Source organism: Enhydra lutris, unplaced genomic scaffold (genome assembly GCF_002288905.1).
Source record: "Enhydra lutris kenyoni isolate GAN:26980312 unplaced genomic scaffold, ASM228890v2 scaffoldscaffold16, whole genome shotgun sequence".
In the NCBI taxonomy this organism is placed as follows: Eukaryota; Metazoa; Chordata; class Mammalia; order Carnivora; family Mustelidae; genus Enhydra; species Enhydra lutris.
In genome coordinates this window covers 23,195,688-23,220,510 of record NW_019154100.1, presented here as the reverse complement: position 1 = coordinate 23,220,510, position 24,823 = coordinate 23,195,688, and positions in this window count along the sequence as shown.

The following is a 24,823-nucleotide window of genomic DNA, read 5'->3' as shown; positions in this document are numbered from 1 at the left end:
TTCAGGAGGTCTAATATTGTGCAAAGTCTTGAATACCTGGAAAAGATTTGTTTAGGCCTAAGGAAAGGGTGAAATGCCTCAGAGGCCCTAGTTTACGCAAACCATTTAAACCACTCTAGTTAAAACCTCACTAGCATACTGCATGGAGGGCAGCAGACTGAGCTTCTCACCAGAAATGCATGGAATGTATTTAGATGTCATTTTTGCTGGGATGAGATTACGAGAATTGGGAACACCAGATGCAGGGGATTTCCAAAGGTCTGAGGCCAAGCTGATGACTGCCAACCCTGCACACTTAGATGGAGCTCTCCTAGAATGTGTACTTCCTCATGCACTTGTCCTTTCCCTCTGACTCGCTGTGATGGATTGAACTGGGTCCCCTCAAATTCATATGTTGAAATCTCCATTCCCAGTACCCCAGAATGGGGCCGTGTTTGGAGACAGGGTCTCTACAGAGGCAATCAAGTTCAAGTGAAGTCCTTACAGTGGGTGCTAAACTCATATGACTGGTGTTCTTATAAAAAGGGGAAGTTTGGACACAGAGATACATACCAAGGAAAGACAATGTGAAGATACAGGGAGAACAACCTGTGAATATGAAGACAGACATCCCTAAGTCAAGGAGAGAGGCCTGGAACACATCCCTTCTTCATAGCCCTCAGAAGGAACCAATCTTGATCCCAGACTTCTCACATCCAGAATTATGAGAAAATATATTTCTGTTGCTCACATCGCCCAAATTTCTGTTGCTTATGGCAGCCATAGCAAACTTGTCTTTGGGTTTCTAAGTCACAGCCCTGTTCTCTCTCAGGGGAGAGAACTTTCTCTCAGGGGAAGAATTCTAAGGAGTTCTTCATTTGAATAAAGTGAGGTGTAGAAGCATAATGAGCAGTTGCTTCCTTGACGACTCCCTCAGCCAGAAATGGCTTAGGGGATCGGCCTCATCCTTCACCTCCAGGGCCTCAGAAACAAGTGAGTGGTAGAGTGTGGCCTCCTGTGTGGTGGCCACACACCAGAGTGTAGCCCCTGCAGCCTCTACACAGCCCTTGTTTGGGGATGTCCTTCTCAGGGACTCCTTCTGTTCTTCAGCCCTGCTAGAATGTGACCCCAAAATGTACTGTTCCCATGCATCTTGGACCATCGATGCCAACTGTAATCAGCAACCATGTAAAGCTACTTAGGGCTTTGATGTTGCTACTGACCTTGGCATGCCCTATTCCAAACCCTCTCCTCCTCGGCTGTTCTCACACCCTCTTCTGGCCCCCACTTCCCCAATGTCTTCGTTCTTCTCATCACGTGCTGACTAGAGAGTCCTCTTTGGCCACTCTCTGTGTCCCTTCTGCTGTATCAACTCTGTTGCCAATTCTACGCATTGTTCCTTCCCATTTCCTCTCACTCTGCCTCTCCTGATGTGTGTACTTCTAGCACCCTTGGTCAGGCCATTTGTACCCCATGGGTTCCAAGTTCCACTAGAATACTGTTTGACATTGTGCACTGTTTGGACACCAGGGATATTTTGATTTGGGGTCCCCTGGTAAAGGATACAGGGAGGTCTATGGAGGGATGAGGTGAGAGTCAAGGATGGTTGTGGGTGAGGGGCTAGGTAAGGCTAATTGTGGGGGAGGGGGAGAGATGGACTGAGGGCACAGATTGCATGGTAATAAAAAGAAGTTGAAAGTTTAATGTTTTGTTTTCAGGGGTAAAAACAAAATTGCTATGGATGTTAAAATGTCAACAACTACCACAGAATGTCAACGTCAGAATGTCATGAATCACTGCAGATGCCTCCATCTGGTTGCTCGAATTTCTTTCCTCCAGTGTTGTACGTACTACCGCCATGTTTAAATGTGTAAGTTTCTTCGGCGTATCATCTCCTGTCTTCATAGAGTCAACAAACATTGACTGAGTATACTTCTCGGTGTTGAGATTTGGTAGGAAACAAGACAGAAAGAGTCCCTGCTATTTTCCTACCACCCTCTCCAACAGCTCGTGCTCCAAATAGTATTTTTAAGCTGATTCTTAAAGAGTTAGTCACCACATGTATGTGCGCATGCACACACACACACACACACATACACACACATCTGTACATACATACATACATATGAACAAGTGTATGGCACATATATCACTAAAACTCCTGATATAGACCCTTAATTCATTGATTATAATCAAAAAGAAGGTACTGAAGAGTAAGCAGGCTCCATGAGGAACACTATGCAGTAGCAGGTATTTTCCTTCGAAGGCGTTTTCATTTATAGGATGAAATGGGGGAAATATGGGGACATTTTAAAAATAGTGGGAATTGTTCCTTCTGTCATTCTGTGCTTTTGTTTTCATGATTTTCCTCCTCCCGATTTTAAGCTTGAGAACGTTTAATCTTGCTTTTCAAAGTTTATGCGAGGAGAACAAATTTGTTGCTTGGTTTGGTATTCCTCTGACTCCCTGAAATTGTAATATAAATAAATTTCAGTGGCTTTTTTGTTTTTAAGATTTTATTTATTTATTTGACAGAGAAAAAGACAGGGAGAGAAGGAACACAATCCGACGGAAGTGGGAGAGGGGAGCTGGATGCGGGGCTCCATCCCAGGACCCCGGGATCATGACCTGAGCTGAACGCAGATGCTTAACAACTGACCCACCAGGCCCTCCTAAATTTTACTTTTTTGAAAGACAAAGAAGGAAGCTGTTGCCTCCACCCCCCTCCCAATACCCCATTCAGATAGAACACCAAAGGTGTGGACAGTTCCTTCCCCGCCTCCTCTCATCCAAGTGCAAGAAGACTTTCTCTCAGTTCTTTTCTCTTAAATAATAACCATAAGTTTTTGGAGAAGTCAATCAGTTCAAAATATATGACATTAAAAAGGAAGAGTAATGACACAAACCTCACAGCACGGTCCGGAATGATAAATTATAACAAATCGAGACTGTTTGCTGGATTTAAACCAACTAGGGCGAAAGTTCAGCTGCACGGGGCCAGTGTGAAGATGTGTGCCATCCCCGATTAAGAGCTTGAACCATTGTGCACCGAGCCTTCTGTTGCCCAGCTGCTCGCTTGCGTAAATTTGGCAAGGGTCCAGGGGAGGAAGCGGGGAGAGGGAAAAAATGCCCAGTTTTCGTTCTCAAGTCTCCTAAAAGGATAAGACGTGTCTGGACTTGTTTTAAACAGTTTGGAGAAGGGGCGCCTGGGTGGCTCAGTGGGTTAAGGCCTCTGCCTTCGGCTCAGGTCGTGATCCCGGGGTCCTGGGATCGAGCCCCGCATCGGGCTCTCTGCTCGGCGGGGAGCCTGCTTCCTCCTCTCTCTCTCTCTCTCTGCCTGCCTGCCTGCCTACTTGTGATCTCTGTCCAATGAATAAATAAAATCTTAAAAAAAAAAAAAAAGGTTTGGAGAAATGCCTCACACATGACAAGTGAAGAAGTTCTGGTCAGAGAAGCGGGAACTTAATCTAGGTCATTCCCGGGGTCATGGGCAGGAGGGGACAAGAAAAAAGACACCTTTGGTGAAGGTATCTATGCACACAAACATGAAAAGACATGCGGCTAAGAAGATGGGTCCCTGGAGACTTAGCTCTTCTCTGTAAAGCTGGACACCTGCCTTCTCTAGGAGCCCTGGGGCCTCCCGTGCAGGTGTACATGCGTCAGCCATTCTGTCCACGTGGTTTTAAAGTCAATGGTTGTTGGACGAGGTAATCCATGTGCCAGGCCCTGAATCGTGCATTTTGCAGGCACTGTCTGGTGTAGTCCTCCTAGCTCCCAGTGACTCTTTAGCCCTGGTTGGTAGAGGAGAGCCCTGAGACCCAGAAAAATTTTAAAAATTTGCCCAAAGTCACAGACCTTGTCTATTCATCTCCTAGAACTTAAGCGCCACCCCACTTTCCTCCAAGCTATCCGTAGTATGGTTTATTTTACGCTTTTCCAAAATTGTCTGTACTATGCAGAATGTGTGCAGAAATCTTGCTGTATGCCATTCGCTCAAAATTCAACAAGTTGTTCCTGAGAATTATTAGGTGCTAGATTTGTGCTAAACGGAGATGAGAACGTATTGCCTCTGCACTGAGTTAGCTCATTGACTCATTCATTCATTCATTCATTCGTTCACTCATCTATCCAGCAGACTTTTCCTAAGTACTTCCCAGGCACTGTACTAGCTGCTGGAAATAAGAAACCAAAAGAATATGTGTTTTGTGTGCCTAGTGATAACAACAAGGCTGATAACATTGGCTGACGTTTACTGTGCCCCACACTGTTCCAAGCCCTCGGTTTCCATTCACGCCATCCCTCCTCGCCACGGGTCTGTGAGGTGGGCACTAGTATTATCATCATCTTCGTTTTACAGGTGAGGACACTGAGACAGAGAGAGATTTAAGAAACTCAGTCTCGCTGGAGTCGAGATTCAGACACAGTTTAAATACTGGACAGACTTGCGGGAAGAAAATGACAAAAAAGGTTGGTAATGCAGTGAAATTCCTGAGAATTAATGTCAGTCCATGGTTGCTGAGGCCAACGGGAATCGGTGACCAAATACACCTGTCCCAAGGTTCAGGACAGCTGCCTGACCCTCAAAGGGGGCCCGTGGCTCCTGGCAAAGCTAGGAGAGTTGTCAGAGTATGGTGAGCTGGGTACTTAAGAGGCAGAAATGGAATTATTACACTATCTTTCAGTTTCATTTCAGATATCTGGGGTTGTTTCTGCAATGACTAAAATTGGGGTTACAGGGAAGAGTGACTTTGGCTGCGTTTGAAGGGTCAGCTCATCCCAGTAAGAATCTTGAGGTGATTATTTCTCTAATGAGATTCAAATGTAAGATTTGTGTGTGTGTGTGTGGTGTTCATTCACTCATGCCATAGATATTTATTCAACACCCACCATGTGCCTAGACTCTGTTTTAGGCCATCATTCGGTGAACAAATCAGAAAAAATACCCTCGCTGTCATGGAGCTTACATCCTGGTGGGTATGATAGGCAGCAAATAGCCTAAGACAAGACCTAGGAAAACGTATTGCCGGTAAGGGATTGGGAGGGGGATGGGGACCTCAGAGCCTGGATTTAAGTAGAGTGGCCACACAGACCTCATGGTAATGCTTCAGCAAAGCCCTGAAGGAGGCAGAAGTAGTCAGCGACAAGGTCCTAAGGTACGAGTTGCCCCATGTGCATAGGGAATGAGCAGGAGGCCAGGGGGCTGGAGAGGAGTAAGTGAGGTCAGACAGAAAAAGCCTGATAGAGTCTTAGAGAAAATTGTGATGACTTTGGCTTTTCCTTTGAGTGAAATGGGTGTTTGTGTTGGGGGGGGTTGGTGGTAATAAAGGAATTAAGAAAGAGTTTGAAAGAGTTTGATTCTGGATATGCTTTGAAGCTAACAGATGTTCCAATAGATGGTAGGTTGGACATCAGAGGACGAAGGTGTCAACCTCATGGTCTTTGGCTGGAGCTTCTGGAAGGATGGAGATGCTTCTCCTATAATGGGAAGGCTTAGCACATGTGTCTAGACGAATGGCCTGTCTGCTTGTCCACAGGGATGGCCACATCCCAAGTGAAAGTCATGTCTGTGTGCCTTACTTAGGGGCTAGAAGTCAGGAGTTAGTCAGAGAAAGCAGTTCCAAGGGAGAGAATCAGCTTCTCTTATCCTGCCATAAGAAGAAAAAAAAGACAGTTTTAGCGATTTTCATAACAGGTCCTGTGAGAAGGACCGGTGTGGGTTTGGTGATGAATGGAGGAGATGTTAGCACCATCAGTTAGTCATTAAGCCACTTCTTCATTTGCTGTGTACATGTGGTTTCTAACTAGGCTGGAATTTGGTTAACAAAACAACCATGGTCTCTATTTCCCCCAAATCCTTGAATCTAAAAATCATTTTTGAAATGTTAGGTCATGCTATAATATACTCCTAGAGGTATCTTATTTTCATTTTCTCAATTTTATAGGAAGAAAAAAATATATATGTATTTTCTTCCATATATATATATATATATATATATATATATATATATATATACGATATAAATAAACACATCTGAAATTAAAACCAAAGTTCTCCTGCATCCAAATGCATTTTCCAGCCATCTGCGGTCCTCAGTGCCTCCAAGCTGTTCCTGCAGTATTCATGACTTAAAATGGTTCATCTCTTAAGCTGTTTAAACCATCTTTCCTACATCCTGTCCAGGCTGTCTGCTTCGTACTGCCTCCTGAAGGAGCTGGGTTTGCCTGCATCACTACGTGTGCTGAAGGCAAAGGGAAACCGAAGTCTGAGTTCTGGGGAAACACTGGCAGGAGACATTAAAGCACCTGAAACCTGAATTCTTCAGGGCCCTCCAAGGTCAGGGAACAGTGCAGAGCCTGCAGTCATGCCCAGGGAAGTGTCCTCAGGGGGTCCTGGCTTTGAAGGCTCCCCCCTCTTCCCTGTGCCTGTGAGCAGGAAAGGGGCTGATAACAGCTCAGTGCTCTCCTCCCCTTTATATTTCTTTACTGAGTAACTCCCACGTCTCATACACTCTGTTTCTTGATGAATTAACAATGTATTTATTTTACCATATTGGAGAGACCAGACATAGCCCCAGAATGAGAGGTCTGGAGGGAGCTGGTGGTTTAAGGTGGGGGAGATAGCACCAGCTGTTGAGTGGGGCTGGCGTGGGTTCAGATTCTGACCCCGGCCAATGCTACTTTGAGGCATCACTTGCCCTCCTCCAGTCTTGGCCGTCTCCTCCATCGAGCCATCATGATATGTTCCTTGAGGAGCCGCCTTGAAGGTCATTGCTATTATGTGGACGACACACGATGATGCAGTGATGCCCACCCAGCAGCGACTCAACCTGTTGTAACGTTGATCTTTCTTCTGTTTGTTGAGCGAGTTGTGGGGGGAGGAAGTAGTGTAACCAAGCCTTCCGGCGCTGAAACTGAGGAACTGGAGAATTCTTGCTCTAGAAGAGAGGTGCCCATGTTCTGCCTGGAGGCTGTTGTTCATCGCATTCGGCCAGGGGCAGACATTAATAACCAGTCACTGTCTCCTTCCACCCAAGCCAGGGGATAGCCTTGGAGCTATGGATCAGGGTCAATACATTAATGGGTGCTGGCTTCTGGGATACACCATCTCTCCCACAGTCATCGAGTGCGTGGATCCAAGAGAGGCATTTTGAGAGCTTGCGTGGTGATGTCTTCTTGAATGAGTAGAAGGCTCGGACTCAGAGCCCCTCAGCAAAAATCAAGAAGAGTCTCTCAATCTTACAGGCAGCTTATAGCCTTAGAAGCATGCCCTTAGCTAGGAACACATTTAGATGCAAGGTCAAATGTCTCTGGATTCTCTCCTCAATGATTGTAAATAGGCCTTCTCCACTGTGTGTGCCCTGGGAAGGGGTCGACACAGCTGTGGGCAGCCCAGTTTGCTAAAATCATATGGTTTTGAGGGTACGTTCAGTCTCTCTTGTGGTCTGGAACTTCCCGGGGAAGGGAAGTTGTAGGGGAGGCAGGTGCCGCCTTCCCTCCCTCCATCACCTGAGGCCCACAAACTGGGGAGACAGGAAGGGAGTGGGGTCCTGGGCTTCCTCCTCCAACCACAGCCCTGCGGCCCGTTAGAGCCAGCAGCCAGGAAATGGGAAGTGTATTTTCTCCCCCTTCTGAAGGGGAAGCCAACAGTTTTAAGGCTCACTCGAGATGCCCATAGGCGAAGAACGTCTTAGCACCTGTGATACACACCCTGACACACAGAGAGCACTGAAAGGCAGTCGTTCGTGATTAACGCTCACGACCCAACTGGGGAAACCAGTGAGAGGTGAGAGTCAGGGGGTTCTTGGTTTCAGATTCCTAATCTGGCCTCATCTGGGCTGTTTCTGCTGCCTGTTCCACAAAGCCAGGACACTGTCCGTACTAGCAGTGCCTGCTGGGGAACGCTGCTGTGGGGCGTACTTGCCGATGACTCACCCCATCCGAGGGCTTCTGAAAATGATGTTTTCTGATACGTGACCTCTTCCCTGCAATGCTTCTCCTTCAAAGACCCAGGAAGGAAAACCCAAGAGTGAAACCTGCTGCTTCCGACCCTGGGCAGATCTTTCCAAAGCCCAGCGTCACTGTTACGTCAGCAAATATCCCTGATATCAAAGCAACATTCATTTCATGAGACAGACGTAAGAAAGCAGCAAACCCAGGAATGAGCGTCCAGGTCCCGGCGCAGAAAATACCAACACACTAGTTTCTTTTAATCAAAACCAGCCTCCCAAGCCTTATCATGAGAAGGCAAAGAAAATAGAACCCTCAAAAATCACGTGGGCCGCTCCCAGCTGTCCAACCTGATTCAATAAGACCGAGGAGATAAAACTTTAATGAGTCAATTAAGCAAGAATGAGATTAGATAAAATTGTCATAGATTCATTGACTAATCGTGGAAAATAAGTAATTTCCATGAAAAGAGCAAGCATGTTTCAGGCGCAGATAAGATACGAATGATGGGATGATACCACAGACCAACGGTCAGGTTGTTTTTTTCCTAGCATTCTGGATGTCTTACTTTCATGTAACTAAAAATAAGCCCCTGTACCAAGAACCCTGGGCTGCTTTTTTCACAGAGTGGCTCGTTTACGCCCAATTAGAATCATACGCAAGATACATTATTTCCCCCCACCCCCTTTTAGATGGCAGAGCAGGCTCAGAAAAGTTTAGTAGCTATGGTGGGTCACCCAGTAGGGAACAGTGCTCAACTGGGGAAGCGAGGTTGTCCTGAATCCGAAGTCGAGACCCTTCCCTGGCTCACCACACAGCTTCCAACCGTCAGGAGATAGTGGGGAGCAATTTCCAACTGCTTTCAGTACCTTGGGCTTCCCTTTAGACAGACTGCTCTTTCTCTAGATCAGCGTTTCTCCTCTTAGGGAGGAGTCATCGTCACCATCACCTGGACAGCTGCTCAAATCCCCAATGGCTGGCCCCTATCTGCAGAGTCTCCAATTCCTTAGGTCTGGGGTGAAAACTTAAGAATGTGCCTTTCTACCAGGTTCTCAGATGATGCTAGTGCTACAGACCCAGGGAACCACACCTGAGGCCCGAGAACCCCAGCTTAGGAAAACCTACCTTTCTCTCTTGGAGCTAGGACTGCAGAGAGGCCATCTTAACAGACTCTTTTTCTAATAAGTAAGCAAAAAACAAACACACAGACAAACACGGTGTGTTCGATTATCAGCAGTCGAGGTTTTGTCTGCTGCAGTGAACAGTTTTTCAGCTCAGATCCAGGCTAAATAAGTTCTGGGGGGGTTGGCCCCACACACCCACAACCACTTGTAGTAACCACACTATTTTCCTACGTTTAACTCCCCTCTGAGTTCGGGCAGGTGGATAACACCCGGTTCTGTTTCAGACTTGACCTCTTTGGAGAATGAATGTTTCCTGAGTTTTCACAGTCAGCTTGGGCTTCTGTTGGAAACTCATTCATGGAGAAGCTGTCGGAGTGCTGCTGGCAGGAGGAGGGAAGCTCCCAGGCCCGGCTGCCAGGGCGTGAGGCCCCAGGGTCAGGATTGCTGTTCCAGTGCCAAGAGGTCAAAACTTCCTCCCCTGAGCCTGCCATGCCCTGCTTCTCTGCTTTCCATCCCCCCTCCCACCCATTCCTTTCCAACTTACTCATGTCCTCCAAGTAACCCGTCCTGGAAAAACAGGTGATGAGCCACCTATGTGATTTAATTTTTCTGATAGTCACATTAAAAATAATTTATCCCCCCCCCCCACCTTTTTTCCCCTACTAAGTCTTTGAAATCTGGAACTAACCCTGAGGGCACATCTCAGTTCAGACCACCCACAGTTCATGTGCTCCAAGGCCATGTGTGGCTCATGGTTGCCATGTTGGACATCATGGCTCTTCTGCATTCGGAACCGTTGTGATGTTGGAACCTAGGAAGAACCACTTTGTGAAAGGTGGGAATATCCAAATATTCATACCTAAGCAGTGGTTTACATTTATTAAATGTATGGATGCAAGTAGCCAAAACATGGCTGTGGCTCAGAATCCACTGGGACACCTGTTAAAAATAGGACAGCCAGTGCCTAACCCCAGATCTTCATTAGAACGGGGGGTGGAGGGAGAGGGAGCTCCTTGGGTAATTTTGCAGCATCCAGCCCAGGACTTTCCACAAAGGGACATTTCCAATCATCAGAGAAGTACGAAACCCCATCCAGGGGCCTCAGGCCAGAGGCCACCGAGCATCCAGCTCCTTACTCTCTCAAACAGTGTATTTTACTCGTACCTGAAACCCAATTTGCATGGGGATGTATTCCTAACAGATCGACATTTTGATCATTTGTCAGAATTAGGTTATCATCCATTGTAGACAAAGGCCGTTCCTGTAGCTTTCTTGCCTTGCTTTTGGGATTACTTTTTTTAATGTATGGGAGCCCTGTAAGTAAGGATTTGTAGGCAGGTGCTGCCACCTAGTGGTGAAAGATGCTATTGCTACAAGTTGGTATAAACGTGGGCTTGCCCTCCGCTGGTAAGACGGTGTTAATACACAGGGTTCCGCTGGTGGGGGCCTCTGGGGCCTGGCCGCAGATAACATTGCAAAACGGTGGATCTGAGATATGGTTCCTAGATCAGCAGCGAAGCCATCCCCTGGATACTTGTTAGAAATGCAAACCCTTGGGCCCTCTTCCAGATCTGCTGAATTTCAGAAACTCTGAGGGTGGAGCCAATAACCTGCGGTTTAACCTGACCCCCAGGTGATTCTAATAACATGCTCAAGTGTGAGAGCCAGGGTCACCCTCTAAAATAACAGTTCTTGATCTTTTAGAGGCAGGGGAGTTGCCCCAGGGAAAAACGCACAAGGGCGCATACACTTTTGCAACCACTTGAGGAGAGTTCATAGGCCACATGAAATAGTTCCAAATCCTATGGAGGTGGGGATATGAGGCAGGGAATGGGTTAGAGATCCATCCTTCTCAGAAGACACACCTAGCTTTGTGATTAGGAAAAGGTGCCTTTTACTCAAGTAAAATCATGTTTTTTAATTAGCATATTTTAAATTTTTCAATAATAAAAATTATTTCAACAATATTATAAAGATGTAAGGCTTATATCAGTTCTGTATAAATTACACAAATTAAATTGTAGATGATCCAATAATAGAACACCTGACATTTTCATGAGCGCAATTAGGCATTCAATATCACTAAGATGTTAATACTTTGTTTTAAAGTAGTTATTTGTCTTGCTTTCACAAAAATAGCATCTTTTGGCAGTTTCAATGCTTACTTGCTCCAATATCTCATTTTCTCTAGAGATAATTGCTGTATTCAACACTCATCCTCTAATATTATAATCCTCAGACATAACAAACTTAGGTTGTTTTTTAAAATAAAAATTTTTTTTTACTTTTTTTTAAGATTTTATTTATTTATTTGACAGAGAGAGAGATCACAAGTAGGCAGAGTCAGGCAGAGAGAGAGGGGGGAGCAGGCTCCCTGCTGAGCAAAGAGCCGGAGGTGGGGCTCGATTCCAGGACCCTGAGATCATGACCTGAGCCAAAGGCAGAGGCTTAATCCACTGAGCCACCCATGCGCCCCTTAAAATGAAATTTAAATTTTGAGGGGCACCTGGGTGGCTCAGTTGCTTAAGCGTCTGACTCTTGATGTTGGCTCAGGTCATGATCTCAGAGTTGTGGGACTGAGCCCACATGGGCCTCAGCGCTGGGTGTGGAGCCTGCTTGAGGTTCTCTCTCTCCTTCTGCCTCTGCCCCTCCCCCTAGCTCACCCTCTCTAAACAACAAGAACAAAAAAGCCTATATTCCCCACTGGCCAGGTTAACTATATCCTGAAAATCACAAAAGTATTTGGAAATTCCTGGTGAATTATTGCCGTGGATATACTCTAATGTCAGAAGAGACACATACTAGAATTTAGAAAGCAATTTCAAGTTTTCAGTTCCTCATACATGGTTACCTGTAAGTATCACATCTCTTACTCTGTTTATAAGTCAATTTCAATAGCAAATTTGACGTTCTAGAGCAGTGGTACATAATTAAAATGGCTTATCTCTTATCTTAATCTTTCCAATTATTTGTCATCCAGAAAACTGGGATGTCTGTGATATTCTTTCAGTCTTATAAACCTTTCTTTCTTTCTTTCTTTTTAAAATTTATATATTTATTTTAGAAGGGAGAGGGGCTGAGGGAGACCAAGAGAGAGTCTTAAGTAGACTGCATACTGAACAGGAGGTCCAAAGCAGGGCTTAATCTCATGAACCTGAGATCATGACTCGAGCTGAATCCAAGAATTTGATGTTTATCTGTCTGCACCATCCAGGAGCCTCTGCAAGTGTTTCTTTTAATAATGAAATTACTGGGGGCACCTGGGTAGCTCAGTCAGTTAAGCATCTGCCATCAGCTCAGGTCACGATCTCGAGGTCCTGGGATCCAGTCCCACACCAGGCTTCCTGCTCAGTGGGGAGTCCACTTCTCCCTCTCTCTCTGTGTTCTCGCTTTACCTCTCAAATAAATAAATTTTCAAAAAATAATGAACTACTGTATCTAACATAGAAAAAAAAATTGACTTTAAAATCTAGTTGGAGGTCATGGAAGACCCGATCATGAGACTTTCAAGGAGCTTCCTCCTATCTCTCTTATCTATTTATTTATGGGGAGACATTGGGGTCAAAATCAAGAGATTCTGTAATTTATTTAGCATCAGTAACAGATGATTGATAAACTTAATCACTGATTGTCTTCAAGGAGTTTCTTAATTTCTTTGGTGCTGTCAAGGTCATTATGCACATTGAGTTTGGCTCCTGCATCATTTGGTTTGTGTCATTAATCTAACTTCATCTATCATCTAAAATTATTACCAACTAAATAAAGTTTCAAGTTGATTTCTTTTGGAAGTGTACCTTTGGCTTGCATTCTAAGGTCTTTATCAATAAAATAATCAATTTTTCAGTGATTATTGCAGACTGCTCTTCTAACTCAATCTTTCCATTTGGACTTTGATATTAGCCTCAAATTTAGGTTTGTTAAACATGTTTATTAATGCGACTCTGTATTTCATGTAGCTGTAAAGGTCTCAGGCAATATTTTAAAAGACCCAGGTGTCAAGAGAGATCTTTTGCTGTATTATTCACTAGTGTACACAGAATAAGAAATACAGAATGTCCTCGAAGTATTTTAGAGGGTTTTCTATTGTGATTCATTATGTTTCCTACATATATTTGCATATATTCCTGGATTTTCAAATTATGTTTTGTTTAGGTGTAGTTTTTTTTAAAATAAGTGGTCTCCTGAATCCATGCAATGTTTTTTTTTCCTATTAGACAACATTTGAAAGGCCAAATGTGCAAAGAGGGGAATAGTTGCATTTGAGAAATGAGGAACCTGATGATAATTATTAACTGTTCTTAACTGTTCTACAAAGTTTGTATCAGGATTTGTATCCAATAGAACTGAATATTTTTTAAACATTTCTTCTCTTATTCAAAATGATTTAATTAATCACATCAGTTTTTTTTTTCATTCTTCAGTTCTATTTTGTCCCCTAAGTAAGGTATTATTCAGAGTTGATGTTTCCATTCCGCATAAATGCGCTACCATAATATTATCAGTATTTGCTTAGTTTCTGCCAAAAATCCACGTTAGCACAGTCATACGGATTGTGGATGATTCCCTGTTTGTGCTTCAAGTGCGATTATGTCTCTTACGGGTTCAGCAGAAGCTCACGGATATATTTTCTTATTTTCTGTTACTGTTCTGCAGCACTGACAGTCACCTATTTTCAAGTAAGATTCCATTTTTAAATACGCAGTCCTACCCCGGGTGTGCATCTGCTTCTCGTCGTGTTTACGAGAATCTTTGCAGCCTTCTGCAGGCTTTACGCATCCTCGTGCTTCAGTTTTTTCCTTCATATACAAAGAGTTTGTAATAAGAATGAAAAAGACTCTTTAGAGGTAGAATAAAATGAGGGAGTCTGGCAATTTTCTTTTCATCATTTGGAGAAACTTTTTTCTCAAAACTTCCTACCTCTATTGTCCTTAGAAAGTGGAAATCAGGGTGCTTGGGTGTCTCAGTGGTTAAGCGTCTGCCTTCGGCTCAGGTCATGATCCCAGAGTCCTAGAAGCGAGACCCTCCCCACCCCCCCAGCCCTTCCCTGCTTCTTGGAAGCCTGTTTCTCCCTCTCCCACTCCCCCTTCTTGTGTTCCCTCTCTCTCTGTGTCTCTTTCTGGCAAAAAAAAAAACAAAAAAAACAAAAAAAAACAAATAAACAGTCTTTTAAAAAGAAAGAAAGAAAGTGGGAGCCACGTTTCAGAGGTGTATGAATTTAAACAAGAGTGTCCTGTTGCGTAAAACTCAAATGACATGGTCAGGAGCCCGGCACTCGCTTCTGCCCAAGCTGGTGAGCAGCAGCGCCCTCCTCTGGCCAAGGCGGCTACTTGCGTTCGCGGCCCGGCGCGCAGCGGCTGCTGTCGTCACTGCGGCTTCCCGCATAGCCGCAGCCCCAGGTCGCACCCACCCGGAAACAGAGGCGCACATCAAGCCCTGGGGAGACAGGGCGCTTCTGCCGGATTATTTTCGGGGCGGCGTGTTTGGGGGAGAGGAAGCCTCTCGCCTCCTGCCTCCCGCTTAGGTGCCTTCCTGGGTGCCGCACCCCACGCTCAGATGCCACATACCGCTCGCTGCCCGTGGCGCAGGTGCATCTCAGAGGCGCTCCCTCCTCGTCCCCGCCGGAGGGTCGGAGCCTGAAAGTAAAGTGAGCGGCAACCAGAGTCTTGTGCTCGGGCTTGGTTTGTCGTCCCCCAACCCCCTCCCTCCCCGGATTCGGCCCCTCCCGCAGCCTCTCCGACTCCCCGTGGTCGCAGCACCATCGTCCGTTCCTTGCCCACTTCGAAGGCCGCGACGGTTTGTTTCCCTTCTTTCGCTCAGGAAAGGACGGCAGCTGTTCTGTCCCGCTCTCCAGCGCAGGCTTGCAGATTCCGGTCCCCACCGAGGCAGGCGGGGCAGCTCCGCGGTCCCGGCCCCTTTGGCCTGCTTCCCAAGGCCGCTCAGGATGAAAAGTGAACCCGCTTACCGCCGTGCCTGTTTTGCCTGGGGGTTCACCCCACGTCCCACCAGGGGCACCATCCGGGAAAAACTTGACCATGAAGATGGTGTGAGCCCGGGGTGACCTGCTTGGCACCAGTCCCCGCAAGAGGATGCATTCTGTAGAGACATTCTGCCAGTGCCCAGCCTCAACAGTCTCTTGCTAACTTTGGTTTGTAAAAGTTATGTTGGGGCGCCTGGTGGCTCAGCTGGTTAAGCTGGGACTGTTGGTTTCCACTCAGGTCATGATCTCATGGGTCCTGAGATGCAGCCCCACAGCCCCTCCCCACCCCCCTTAGGGCTCCATGATCAGAGGAGAGTCCACTTGAAGCTTCTCTCCTCTGCCCCCACCCTATTCAAGACCAGAGCAATCAGAAACGCCTGGCTCCTACTGGATGGCGAGTGTTCGCGGAAGCCCTTTTTTCTCGGCCTTGAGAACCCCTGGGCTTAGGGGGTATTGGGGAGGATTCGCTCTATTCCTTATTCCAGTGTTTGGCTGTGCCATAATTTATTTAGCTAATTGGAGAAGGAAACATTTTGAATTGTGTTTTAGATAATAGGTCTGATATTAACACCACTTAAAGATTATTTAACCAGTGAAAAGAGAAAGCCAAGATAAAGAAGCATGCTTAACTCCAAAAGAAACTTCACAGTTTTCATGCGGGCTTGTTTATTATTACAAGACCCAGGAGGTCATAGTTAGTGGTTCAGTGTGTCAGGCTGATAAGCAGCTAAATGCAAACATGATTGGCAAGAAAACAAACACAATCCAATAAAATAAGCACTATGGTCAGTTTCCAATAACAAATACACGGTTTTAAAGTTACAGGTCAGCAGTCTTGGCAGGTAACTATGAAAACAAACTAAATATTAGGAAAGATTGTTGCTCTTTTTAGTAAACTGACCGAAACTCCATTTGGCTCTTCTAGCCACAATGGTCTTTATCCCATTGGTCCTGGAGACCATGTGAATGTTCTGGCAGTTGCCAAGTTTCTCTATTCCTTCTGTGCACCTGGGATGGAGGAGATAAGTACGGTGGGTGTCCATGCTGGACGTCCTGTGAGAGGGACCTGTGCCAGGACACAAGCCATCATGTGACCTCCACGAGCTCCCATTCTGAGTGGCGGTCCGTGGTGATATTTCAGGTCTCTGGGGATTCCTGTCAGTTCAGAGCCAGTGTCTAGTAACTCTTGGGAGGTTTGTGTCGTTCCTTCTCCAGTCCCAGTTGCCAGGGTAAATGGCCACAGTTTGCACTGGGAACACTTTGGAAGAAAATGCTGACTATGCTGTTTGGCTGCATTATACTTGATGCTTGGACATTAGTTCTGGGGCTCTGGGACTGTCAACTGAGAAAGAGATCGTGCATCCCTCTGGGATCACTTGTGTTAGGTTTCTGCCAGTAAATCCACGTTTGTCCTTGTATAGCTCAGGCTGCCTTTTAGTCGCAATCTACTGATTTCATCCCTAAGGACACTGTGATTAGTCATTGCCACAAATCCCTGCTGGACTGTTCCATCCTTGTGTCAACTATGCCTACCTTGTCTATTGGATTGGGGGTCCCACCTGGGCGCCTTCCTACAGAGAACAGCCTCCACAGAGCTATTCAAAGAGTTGAGCTGTTGTCCCATCCGCAATACACCTGTCCATGTGTGTGAACAGTGCTCTAGGGTCTGCCAGCAGGGTAAGGCTGCAGCGAGCGGGTGCCAAGCAGGGTGCGAAGAAAGAATTCTGATCTTCCCATCTCCCTGAGCCTTTGCAGGAAGGTTCTGGTGATTGACTCTGATTGCAGGCTACTGTGGAAGGCAGAAGAGTTGCCAAGGGAATTAAGGTGCTGATTGGCTGACCCTAAAGGGAGGATCCTGATTCATCCAGGTGGTCCCCACATGATAACAGGAGTCTTTAAAGGGAGAAAAGGGAAGCAGAAAAGCCGGTGTGAGAAGGCTGGCAGCCGGAGAGGGATTCGGTGGCCGTTGTTGGCTCTGAAAACAGAGGAAAGGGTCTCAAACCAGGAAAGGCCAGGCAGCTGGAAGCAATGAGAAAGCAGGTTCTCCCCTGGAGTCCCCAGAGAGGAACGCAGTGCTGGCGACACCTTGATTTTAGCCTAGGAAGGCCCAATTTGGACTTCTGACCTCCCAGACTTCCAGGTAATTCTTTACATTTATTTATGTTTTAAGCTAAGTGTGTGGTAACTTGTCACAGGAGCAGCAGGAACGGACAATGGCTATCACTGAATCCAAGCTTCCATGAATGTCACTCCTGGGTCCTAGGGCCAACGGGTTCGAGCCCAAATCTGAGACGAGTATGCCCATGACAATAAGTTTAGGCTTATCAAGCCTTGAGTCCGAGGTGCGCTGGTAAAGGTTTCGTCATCAGCGATCCGCGGCAGGGGGAAAGCCTGGCTTCTAGTGTTGGCTCCTCTCTGAGCTGTAAATATTCTCCCCAAGGCTTCTCAAACTGTGAACATCTCAGTTCTGAAGACAGATCTGGGGAGAGAGGCAGAGTGGGCTATGACATAGTGTTCCCACTATGCGAGTGGTAGAGGCAACTGACCTCAAAAGCATCGATAATTGTAAAACGTAGGGGAGAGAAGTGGGAGTGAGGAGTTTTGAGTATTAACTTTATTTTTAATACACCTAATTGTAAGTTTATGCGAGTCCAGTTTTAATAAGGTCTGTGTTTCACAAGTACCCCAAGCCCTGAAAAATGACCATTTGGCTCCCACCCCCCACCACCCCGCCAGCTCCTCCTCTGCAGTCTGTCCCCCTTGGCACGCACTCTTATGTATGCTCCGTGGATGCCTGTCCCACAAATTGGTCAGATCAGAGTAGGCCTAGTGTTGATCTGGGTTAGGCTGGGATCTCATTCTCCTTAGGGGCCTGGAGGCACCTCCTGGGAGTCACTAAAAGATTTTAGAGCTGAGCACAGTTTCCAGGATGGGAGAGGGACAGCCTCTGGGGATAACGCAGATGAAAGGGGAATTGGGGGAGGGGAGCTTCAGAATTCTCAGCTTCATTTGTGTCTGCGCCCATGTCCCCATGTCAGAGGCCCCCTCCTTGTCCCCCAGAGTCTTACTTTTGTGCACTGGTACCTGCCTCCAAGTCACTGGAAGGACTTGATAAAAGCCAGTGCAAGGCCCCATCCTGAGGGTCTGATCCGCGAGGCCTTCGGTGAAGTGTGAGAATTGGCATTTCTCATGAGTAGGAAGCTGACACTGTCGCTGCTGGAATGGGAACTACATTTTGAAACCATCTTAGTTTGAGAGGCCTGGTAGGTTTGAATACGTATTCGTCGTTGCAGTCTTTTAAATCTGACCCCCACCTGTCGGGCTTGGCTCCGGGCCCCATCTGTCTGGGATTACAGGCGGTGCAGGATTCCTTCACAGCTGCCTGCAAGACTGCAGACTTGCCTGTTCCGTTCTCAGTTGGATATTCATGGCCTTCCTTTTCTCCTGATCCCCCTGCACACACTCTAGTTCCGTTGGCGAGTCAGTGGACCCTACAATCTCTACAATCATGCGTTCAGTTAACCTTGGAAGTGTAACAAACCACTCCAAAAGAGAATGGCTTAAGGAAACCATAATTTTCTTTGCTCACAGTTCTGTGGGGGCAGCTGGTACCTTCTTTTCTGGTCTGAGCAGCTTAACTAGTGCTGGATGGTCTAGCATGGGGAGTCTGACACTTCATCTTGGATGCTGAAGATTGGCTGGGGCCTCTCCACACTGTCTCTCCCTCCAGGAAGCCCACCCAGCTCTCTCTGCATGGTGACCCAAGGCTGCCAAGGAGGGGCAAGAAGGGGCGAACCATGAATGCTCGATCACTTCAGCTTCTGTCACATTTGTGAATATGTAGCCAAAGGAGAAGATGGCTAAGGCCAGAATCAGGGTAGAGAGAGAAACCCTACCTTCTCATAGGAGGAACCGCAAATTGCATCTGGGTTGTTTTTTTTTTTTTTTTTTTTTCAGTTCTATTGACCTGTAATTGGTATATGTCATATCAGTTTAAAGTACAAGGTGATGATTGGATATTGTAAAATTTCTTTCTAAACATATAATCACTGAATCAGAGTCTTGTGTGCCAGGAGGGCACACTCAAACAGGATAGTCTGAGAAGCCTTCACTAAAGGGATTATTTGCCAAGGTGTATGCAGAGTTAAAGCAAATTATGTCCTGTAGTTAGCCCTTGTGGGGTTCTGTTGGGCTCTGTTGCTTCCTAAGCCCAAAGGTACAAGGAAGGGACAGAATTTCTAGAACCCTGAGAGAGTAACTGTACAGAGCTATTTTTCTGATGGTAGCTGAAGCCTTCTGTAGATGATAGGGTCAACTCCTGATAACCCAATAGGGAGGGTGCCAGGGGGATGAGAGCCTGGACATCTCTGCTTTCATGCCCTCAGATCGTCCCCTTGGCCAGTCCTGACTCATAGCAGAAGAGAAGGGAGCCATTGACATTTTCCCTACAGGTCAACCTCCCAAGATCTAGAACAAGGTGGTCGTGGGGGCACATAAAGAGCCTCATGCTGCCCAGGGCTGGCCGGTCTGTCGATGTGGGGTCAGATGAAGGAAAAGCAATACTCTTTGTGATAACTATAAGGGTCACCCTTTCCAATTTAATCATCCATGAATTCATCAAGGATGCATGTCAGCTCTGAGGAGTTGAGTGGCAACAGGGTTCCATTTTGTAGACAAGGCAACTGGGTAATACCTGGGTGTCTTTGAGCTTTAAGGTCCTACAGCTGAGAAGTGAGATTAGATCCCCTTGAATTCTTTGCTTCTGTCCCACATGCTTTTATGCAGCTGAGACAACCGTGTAAGCAGCCTCTCAAATTATACTTAATGCCTGTGTCAGTTTGCTAGGGCTACCGTAAAAACATCTCCCAAACTGGATGACAGCACAACAGAAAGGTCTCCATTCTGCAGATGAGAAGCATAAGACCAAGGTGGCACCGGGGTCGGTTGGTTCGTGGAAGAATCTGGTCCCTGCCTCCCTTTTGGTTTGTGACGGTGTGTTGGCAGTTTGGCATTTCTTGGTTTGTAAATGTATCCCCTCCACCCCCCCCCATCTCCACTTTAATCTCCATGTGATGGTTTTTGTGTGTGCATGTCTGTTTGTGTGCAAATGTCCCCTTCTTACAAAGACACCAGTCCTGCTGGATTAGAGCCCGTACGAATGATTTCATTAACCTGATCATCTCCAAAGACCCTATTTCCTATTAAGGTCATAGTCATGGGCACTGAAGGGTAAGGTTCTGGTTTCTCTTTACCTGGTTTGAATCTGTTCTGAAAGGCAGGTGTCGCTGTTGCCTGCTAGGTGATTGTCCTCAACAAAAGTCTTGGGTAGAAAAACCCAGCAATATAGTCACTGAAAGAGAACCTGTATCGGAGGTTATGGGATCCCCGTCTTTGCAACTGCTAGACCTTTTCTTGTTCACTTAACTCTGCTTGTCTACGGCGAAATGTGAAAGCTTCTTGGTTTTTCTCTTGGTTGCTGCTCAGCTATCACCTTTGCATGGGCTGGCTCAGGGGACGACAGGCTGAAGACCAGGTGCTGGGGAAGTTAGAGCTAAGACTATGGCAGTGCCCATCTTCCGCCCTGGTGGCAGCAGCTGGCATGGGTTCCGCTCAAGAGGCTGTTGGGATTACCCTCTGTCTTGATGCTCCTATGAAGCATAGTGGGTCCTACCATCAACCCTAACTCCCATCTTCTCCTTTTGTTAGAGCTAAGGAGTTATTTAAAATTCTCCCCTGGGGCTCAGTCAGTTAAGCATCTGACTTGATTTGGGCTCAGGTCAGGTTTCAGGGTTGTTAGATCGAGCCCCACGTCAGGCTCCATGCTGGGTGTGGAGCCTGCTCTAGATTCTCTCTCTCTCTCCCTTTCCCCCTTCTCCCCCTCCCTCTCTTAAAAAAAAATTCTCCACTTCATCTTGAAATTTCTATTTCAAGATTGAATTTAATATTTTGAAAGAAGGGTTTAGTGCCACACAGTAGGGGTGAGGGAGGAGAGTGGGGTGGGATGCTCTTATTCAAACACTCTGATTCCCAGTGTCTGAGGCATGGAAGCCATTCAGCAAGTAGGTCATTTGGGACCCTCTCCTTTGCTCCCCCTTGTAGGATAACAGATGGCAGGGAGGTGCGTTTATAAAGGTCGAGGCTCTAATAATACAGCTCTTCCTTTATTTTCTCCCCCCTCCAACACAAACACAAAAAATGCATGGCCCCACAGGAAACCGGTGAAAGGTATCCTGTTCTGTGGGAAGGCTAGGTGGAGCAGGGGAAGAAGAGGAAATGCATCTGCTCTGGGAGCTGGGGGGGCTGGAGGTGGGGGGGGCAGCTGCTCCTGGGAGGAGGGGGATCAAGGAAGAGGGCCAGGAGAGAGAGGAAGCGGAGGTCAGGGACAGTGCGTGGCCACCTGTCTCAAAGACAGCCAGACTGGTCGGCAGGAGCCGTGTTCCTGTGGTCTGTGGGAGTGGAGGCATCTCTTCCTGGATTTCCAATCTCAAGGATGGGTTCGGATGACTGTGGGTGTAGATGACCACTCATGGGGGTTCTGATGGTCCTGATCCCCACAGGGGATCTGTGTGTTACTCACACAGATACAGGTATTGCTGTCGTCAGTTCACTTGTAGATTTCTTACCTGTGTTACCTTTCCTGCTTTGGTTACGCAGTATGGTCCAGGTATAACAAAATGTGCTTTAAATTTTATTCCTATTGGAAGAGTTTCTGGACAAACAGTCCTGTAACTGAAAGAGATCTCTTCTGCAGCTCTTAGTCCTGTTTAGTTAGGGCTAGACCTGTCACCATGGTGACATTTTAGGAGGCTCTCTGATCAATCTGATGTAAATTCCTCAGAGCAGGAGCCGTTTTCTCATTCTTTTATCCGTGTGGCTGAGAAACAAAATCCTGGGCTCTTGCTAAATGGTGGTACTTGTTATCAGTGAATATTCCCTCCCTTCCCCTGTCTAGTTGGGGAGATAAACCAATAATTATGAAGACTCTTAACATTTATAGTAACAGCCTTTGTCATCTCTCAGCCCTTAGGAAGGGGAGCACAGCGTCAGGGACATCTAGCAGGAGTTGGAGGGTGGGAGAGTGTCTCTGTCCCTAAATGGCTTGGGGGGGTGGCGCAGAGAGGAAGGGCCGAAAAGATGGTTGGTCAGTGTGGCTGGAAAGCACGGGTGGAGCAGCTGGGGAGGCTGGCCTGGGAAGAGTGAGAGCACTCAGCTCTGTGGGTCAGCAGGAGCACTCTCTGCTAGAAGGGAGGGTGGACAGGCATGGGGGGTGAGGATGACTTGAGACAGGGGTGCTAGTGTAGGAGAAGATGTAGACGTTAGAGGGGGACTGGTCAGGACCTGAACACGCTGTGCTTTGGGATAAGAGAGGTAAACTGAAGCCCAGGCTGTCGAGGTGGGAGGGAAAACCAGGCACGGCAAATGAGTCTGTCTCTAAGTTGCCATTGGTGCAGTCCTCCAAACCCCGGCTGCACCCTGGAATTACCTGGGAGCTTTGGAGAGTCATGATATCTGGGACCCTTCCATCCCCAGGGATCCTGATCAAACTCGTCTGGGATGCAGACTGCGCCCTGGCATTATCACACCTCCCTAGGAGATTCTAATGTGTAATCAAGTTCGAGAACCACTGAGCATGGCAGTCTTATATATGCCAGGCATGATGTGAATAGCTAGGGGGATGTGTTCTCTCATTCAGGCCTTGGAACTAGTAGTTCTCAAAGTACCGAAGTTCTCAAAGTTCTGAACCAGCAGAATCAGCATCCTCTGAGAATTTATTAGACATGTAATTCTCTGGTTCTTACTGAATCAAACTCTAGAAGTGGGGCCTAGCAATCTGTTTTAACAAGGGAGGAGAATCATGAGGGTTCTCTAGTTGAGAACCACTGATTTAACTCAAAGGAATGAATCTCTAATGGTGGAATTCCAGGTATCAGTAAATTATGTTAAAAAAATATACTGGGGACAGAGAGACCTTCTCCTTGCCTCCCAAATAATAGCCACAGGCAATCTTCCCATGTTACCTATTCTTTTAATTGGGGGAAGAGTGAGCATATTCTGTCTGTATGCAAGAGAGCAAATGCTCTTTCAATTCCTGAGCGGGCAGGACCCTCGGAAATGCTTCTTGTGTTACTGAGAGCTCCCCCGTGTGGTGGCTTCTGAGAAAACCCGGACTCTGCTCTCCTGAATTTATTCTCGGTCGTAAGGAAAGCAGTACAGGATCTACTGGGTAACAGGGCTGACAATAGCAAAGTCTTACCCTCCGGATTCCTATTAGGCCTTCAACTGCCTTTAATTTCTTATTCAGAAGAAACAAGCAATGCGGTGATGACCAGCACTGACACAGGCTCTCTGGTGTAAATACTGGAGAGGGAACTCCCACCACCACCTCCCCTCAAGTAACTGCCTTTTGCTCCCCTGCTCTCTTCCCCTTGCATTGTGGGGATTGCTCAGGTGGTACTTACCCTTCAGAACTTCTGGTGTTCTGCAAAAAGGTACATTAGTCAACAGCTGGCTTTCTGTACTACAGGACTTCTCAGAGCCTTTATAACACAAATAGACATTGGAAAGCTCCAAAGAAAGAGCTGCAGTGTACAGAGTTGTCTAACTCTTTTATTTTTATTTTATTTTTTTAAAATTTCTTTTCAGTGTTCCAGAATTCATTGTTTATGCACCACACCCAGTGCTTCATGCAGTACGTGCCCTCCATAATACCCACCCAATCCCAGGCTCACCCAATCCCCCACCCACCTCCCCTTCAAAACCCTCGGTTTGTTTCTCAGAGTCCACAGTCTCTCTTGATTCGTCTCCCTCCTCCAGTTTCCCCCAACTTACTTCTCTCCATCTCCCCATGTCCTCCGTGTTATTCCTTATGCTCCACAAATAAGTGAAACCATATGATAATTGACTCTCTCTGCTTGACTTGTTTCACTCAGCATAATCTCCTCCAGTCCCATCCATGTTGACACAAAAGTTGGGTATTCATCCTTTCTGATGGAGGCATAATACTCCATAGTGTATATGGACCACATCTTCCTTATCCATTCGTCCGTTGAAGGGCATCTTGGCTCTTTCCACAGTTTGGCGACTGTGGCCATTGCTGCTATGAACATTGGGTACAGATGGCCCTTCTTTTCACTACATCAGTATCTTTGGGGTAAATACCCAGTAGTGTAATTGCAGGGTCATAGGGTAGCTCTATTTTTAATTTCTTAAGGAACCTCCACACTGTTTTCCAAAGTGGCTGCACCAACTTGCATTCCCACCAGTAGTGTAAGAGGGTTCCCCTTTCTCCATATCCTCTCCAACACATGTTGTTTACTGTCTTGTTAATTTTGGCCATTCTAACTGGTGTAAGGTGGTATCTCAGTGTGGTTTAGATTTGAATCTGCCTGATGGCTAGTGATGAACACTTTTTCATGTGTCTGTTAGGCATTTATATGTCTTCTAGAGTTGTCTAACTCTTAAACACACAACCTCGCTTACCAGGGAGGTGTTCTGTGGACCACATTCTGGGAAGACTGATCTAGTTGTAGCTGGCAAGCAGCTAGCAATAACCAGCAGTGGAGAACTCTTGAATCTGAAGTTTAGGAATTGTGCCCATTTGTCCCCTCCTTCCCACCAGCATGAATTTGGAAGTCTTTGGTCCCGAACACTTCTTTTCACCTTGCGTTTTCTGCTGGGTTTTAAATAGACAAATGCGGGCGCCTGGGTGGCTCAGTGGATTAAGCCGCTGCCTTCGGCTCAGGTCATGATCTCAGGGTCCTGGGATCGAGTCCTGCATCAGGCTCTCTGCTAGGCA